The following is a 6,000-nucleotide window of genomic DNA, read 5'->3' on the forward strand; positions in this document are numbered from 1 at the left end:
CGCCTAGTATCGCAACGTTTCGTGTGGCCAGGCATGCAAAAAGACTGCCGCGAGTGGGTCCAATCTTGTCTTCAGTGCCAACGCTGCAAGATTAACCGCCATGTACACGCACCGATCGGCGATTTTCCGGATACCACCGCCCGCTTTGCCCACGTTCATTTGGATGTAGTCGGACCACTTCCACCTTCGAACGGGCAAAGATATCTGTTTACAATGATCGACCGTTTTACGCGTTGGCCGGAGGCAGTGCCGGTGGATAATATCACAGCAGACACATTAGCTTCCGCTTTTGCAATGACTTGGTTGGCAAGATTTGGATGCCCACTACATATTACCACTGACCGCGGACGGCAATTTGAATCAGACCTGTTCTCACAGCTGGCCAAGTTTTGTGGTTACACCCACCATAAGACCACAAGTTATCACCCAGCAAGCAACGGCATGATCGAACGCTGGCACCGTTGTTTGAAGGCCGCGCTGATGTACCACGAAGAAACCTGGACAACCGCACTACCAGTGGTCTTGTTAGGCTTACGGACGACTTTCAAACCAGACCTGGGGTCGTCAGCGGCAGAACTGGTTTACGGAGAAACACTGCGCCTTCCTGGTGACTTTGTAGACGCTGATGCCACGGAGACAGTTGCTACTGGCCAGCCGGATTTCTTGCGACGATTGAGGGACCATGTATCAAAGATTCGCCCTCCGAAAGCCACACGTCATGGCAAGCCGCCCACTTTCGTGCACCAGGACCTGGAACAATGTCGTCACGTCATGCTCCGCACTGAGGGCGTTAAACCGCCTCTACAAGCTCCTTATTCTGGTCCATATGAAGTGCTACGGCGCAGTGCCCACACCATGGATATCCTAGTGAACGGCAAAACGACGACTGTCGCGTTGAATCGGGTTAAACCTGCATATGTTTTTCCTGACACCCCACTAGCGGCACCTCGTCGTAGGCGTCCACCTACCGCTGTTCCAGACACTGACGCCACATCTCCGGCGCCGGCTCTTCAACATTCGCCGCCCAACGCAGCACAACATCCGCCTCCTGACGTTGTTCCTCCTCCTCCGACGAGGACGACCCGTTCTGGACGTCGGGTGCACTTTCCGGCGCGGTATCTCGACGCCGACGCTCCGCTTCCGCCCGGGGGGCTGATGTAGCGACGCTGCCGCGCGCTAATTCAAGTTCGCCAGTGTGTGTGTGTGTGCTGTGCGCGTGTGTCAGTACAGTGATGTAGCGACGCTGTGTAGTTCCGCGCCCAGCCTCTAGAGGCGCTGTGTTTTATAACTTTTATATACGTTCTGTTTCTTATGATTATTATTCCTTGTTTTTTAGAGTTAGTGAGTAGTTCCTTGTCTCCTGACTTGTGTGGACGGATACTATTTTCTCTCCTAACTACAGAAGTTCCCGAGGATTGAGGACCCTCTGTATAGATCGGAAGCACAATTTTATAGCCCCGAACTGTCCACGCATGCCGGGCGTCGTCAGATACGCGCCGCAATAAAGTTATTATTACTCAACTGAAGGTCTTCATTCTTCCGAATCACGTCAAGCAAAAGTCGGACAGCCACCAGTTTAGCTGTACCCGACATGCCTAAGACTTCTCATCACGCAAAAAAGAATAGTGTGAATCATGAAGAAATATGTAATAACAACTTCTAGTATCCTCCCCAAAAAAGAAAATGTTCATCGTCATAACTCAAGACATAAAACTGATTTTCACAGGTTCGAAATAAAAACCAATTTGTACCAAAAGGAACATTACACCACAGTAAAATTGTTTATAATAAGTTGCCAAAGGAAATTAAGGTAGTAAATGATCTAAAAAAAATCAAAGCAATATTAAAATAATATCTGTTAAACCCGCTTCGTTTTCAGATTTGTTTTCGCTGCCTGGAGGTAGGGGTACCAACTTACGCGACTAGAGGCTTTTCGCGGATGGTTTACGACAGCGTCCCGAGCTCCGCGACTTCGGTCTCCCAAGTTCGGAAACCCTTAACTAAACAAATATCAGCCGTCCCAGTATGCCATTTGCAGTACTTTTAGTACACTCCTTCTTTAGTTTAATATATTAAAGGTCCTATTACGAGGTAACGGCAAATGAATACCGTAGAAAACACGTGGTGGGTGCTTCCGGTCGCTGATTTCGGATGTCAATAACTAAATATCAGCCGTCTCATCATACCACTTGCAGTATGCATAGTACACTCCTTGTTTAATTTAATAACAAAACGTGAAGCCAGACTAAAGGTCCGATTACGATATATGGGCAACTGAATAGGCAGAAAACGCGCTCGGCGCTCTCGACTTTGATTTCGGATGTCAATAATTCAATGAATATTCGCCGTCGCAGTTCCCAACCTACAGCATACAGAGAACACTCCTTCTTTAGTTGAATTACAAAAACATGAAACCAGATTAACGTACTGACCTCCGAAAGTTGTGACCGAAAGCGCCCAATACGTATTTTCTGCTATATTCAGCCACTCATATCTCGTAATCGGACCGTTAATCTGACTTCATGTTGTGTGATTAGTAAAGAGGAGCGTACTGTTCATACTGCAAGTGGCATACTGCGACAGCTTGTATTTATTTAGTTACCAACATCCGAAATTAGCGATTGGTAGCGCCCATCACGTATTTTCTGCGGTATTCATTTCTCATCATCTCGTAATCGGACCGTTAATCTGGCTTCTTGCTGTGAAGATAAACTAAAGAAGGAGTGTACTAAAGATACTGCAAGTGGCATAATGGGACGGAGGATATTTATTTAATCATGGATTTCTGAAGCTTTCGAAATGTGGTGCCATAGAAGAACGTTGAAGATTAGATGAGACGATCACATAACTAATGATGAGGTACTGAACAGCCTTGGAGAGACAAGAAATTTGTGGCACATCTTGACCAAACGAAGGAATCGGTTGACAGGACACATTCTGAGACATCAAGAGACCACCAACTAGTACTGGAGGGAAGTGTGTGTGGCGGTGGTTGTGGTGGAGGGCGGGAGCAAAAATCATAGAAGGAGACCAAGATATGAATACATTAGGCAGATTCAAAAAGATGTAGGTTACAGGAGTTATTTGCAGATGAAGAGGCTCGCAAAGGATAGATTAGCTTGGAAAGCTGCATCAAACCTGAGGATTCTGAACTTGAGGCTGAAGTTGCAGCGCTCAGGATGCTGTCGAAAACCATCCACAAGTAGCCTCTAGTCACCTATGCTGGCATCCCTGCCTCCAGGCAGCGAATACAAATCTGAAAACCAAGCCGGTTCTATTAATGCACTGCTTCTATAGGCTACTTCGGAAGAGTTCCTCCAAAATCTTTGAGAGACTAAAAAAGTTAACGTCAAGGTACTATGTCACATTCTATATCACTTATGAAAATATTGTGTAAATATGACAATCTACTTGTAGCTTGCAAAGACTGTAATCATTAATATTAGTTTAATCATATTTTCTGTTGTAATTCTCTAGTTAAAGTTGTTTAGTTATAAATCAAAGATGAAAAAATTGTATTCATTAATACACAGAAAACATCATGTAAACATGAAGATATATTTGCACTGACCTGTCCAGTACCCAATGTGCTGTAATTTACATGTAGGATTTACTGGCCCAAATAAAAAATACAAATACTATGTACTTTATTGTAAAACCAGTACTGCTTGGTGGATATCACTCGAAGTTAGTGCCAGAAGTAAATACTTAAATAGGGCATTTATGATCGTCAAGTAAGTCTACGAAGTGTGACAAGTTACTTTCCTTTCCACGGATTGTATTTTGTCTAAAAAATCAAGTACTCAAAATCATTACAGTATAAAACAAAAGAGAAAGGAAATACAAAAAAATCGTTGAGGAAGACCAAGAGATGAAGAAGGGTGTACATCGCAGTTATTCGGAGATAACAGGCTTCCAAGTCTTCGGACTGAAGACCACAACAATAATATCGCAAATTTGCTCTTTGCCTGAATTGGTTTCTTAATTCCCCTGCAGTTTCTTTAAAGAAACTTCCCCGCTGGACTCTGCAGCCTCCCAGTAAGAGCCCGCCTATGGGGATGGGCGGCTGGTTGTGGTGGGGACTGCTTATAGAGTACAATGTCTCGCTGTTGCAGGCTGCTGACCTGCAAGTGCGTCCTGCAATGTCAGAGGACCGGGAGATTTCTTTATTCTTCTTCTATTAAAGATGTAAGCATTGCTGGGCAGACCGTTCAGCTGTGCGACAGAGGCTGTAAGGAGGTAATCGCGGCAGTACTCTTTCGATGTGCTTGAGAGACCTACGCTGTGTGGCGTGAGTTTGTTCGTAGTCATTACAATTATTTGCATACTATATTGGCTATTTGTCCTCATAAAATGCAGGTAACGGCGCAGGCTAGAAGTGACTTCTATAAGCTAGACGCCTACACACGCAGGTGTGCCCTCGCGCTCTCTCGGCCTAGTGCCGGCCTTTCCGATTGTAGGATCTACCTTTCACTGTAGAAGCATTACGGCCATTTTTGTGTTAGGGGAGCTGATTAGTGGGAGGATAGTTCGTTGTAAGTTTATCATAAAATAAAAAAAATGTTTAAGTCTGAATATCCTAGTATTTTGTTAGATTACCGCAATACAGAAATTGTTTCACCGATATTTTACTGGAAAAAGTGGTTATAAGTGAAGTACTAGGGATAAAAAGCAGTAGAAGCACACATAGTAGCGCAGTGCTTACAGAAGGTACGTTGCGGAATTTCTTTTAAATATTCATAGTGAAGTATGTATGTAAATCTTCTTGAAAAATCAATAAAATTACCCAAAACCTGTAAATTGCATCATACAATGAAGAGCTTACAGGACATATGCCAGAGTGGCATTTTTTTTACAAGCCCGTGTTTTACGTGTGTCTTATTGAAAAATCAGTAAAATATCCACGAAACATGTACTTATGTGCATCTACTTGAAAAATCGATAATGTTATCCCATAACTGTAAACAGCGTCATACTTTGAGGTGCATGCAGCGCATGTATTGTGGAGGTATTCACAAACCTATATTTGTGTGCGTCTTCTCGAAAAATTGCACTCAAGTGTATCTTCTTAAAACGTGGGTGGAAAATAGCAATGGAATCATAAGTATCTTCCTAACAAGTGGGAGGGAAATAGGTAAAATACTCACTTACGTGCCTCGCAGACGGTTCATGGAACCGCCTTCACAATAATTCTGTATTATTCCACTCTCGAAGAGCGCACGAAGAAAAGAACACCCATATGTTTCCGTGCGAGCTCTTATTTCCCGTATTTTATTATGATGATCGTTACTCCCTCTGTAGGTCGGCGCGTACAAAACTTTTTCGCACTCGGAGAAGAAAGTTGGTGATTGAAATTTTGTGAGAAGGAGAACTTTCTCAGTTAACCCTATCTGGTAAGCGCAGCAGTACTCCAAAGGAGGACGGACAAGCGTAGTGCAGGCCGTCTCTTTAGCAGATCTGTTGTATCTTCTATGTGTTCTGCCAATAAAACGCAGTCTTCGATTCGCCTCCCAACAACATTTTGTATGAGTTCTTTCCAATTTAACTTGTTCGTAATTGTAATTCCTAGGTATTTACGTAAATTTGAGCTTTTAGATTTGACTGATTTATCGTGTAACCGAAATTTAACGGATTCTTTTAACACTCATGCGGATAATCTCACACTTTTCATTATTTGGGGTCAACTGTCAAGTTTTTGCACCATACAGATATGTTTCCTAAATCGTTTTGCAATTTATTTTTATCTTCTGATCACTTTACTAGGCGGTAACTAATGGCGTCATCAGTAAACAACCTCAGAGAGCTGCTCAGATTGTCTCCTAAATTGTTTCTTTAGATAAGGAACGCAGAGGGTCTATAACACTACCTTGGGAAATGCCAGAAATCACTTTTAGTTTTACTCGATGACTTTTCCGTCGACTACTACGAACTGTGACCTCTCTGATAGGAAATCACGAATTCAGTCACATAACTGAGACGATTTTCCATAAGCACTCAGTT

Source organism: Schistocerca nitens, chromosome 6 (genome assembly GCF_023898315.1).
Source record: "Schistocerca nitens isolate TAMUIC-IGC-003100 chromosome 6, iqSchNite1.1, whole genome shotgun sequence".
NCBI lineage: Eukaryota > Metazoa > Arthropoda > Insecta > Orthoptera > Acrididae > Schistocerca > Schistocerca nitens.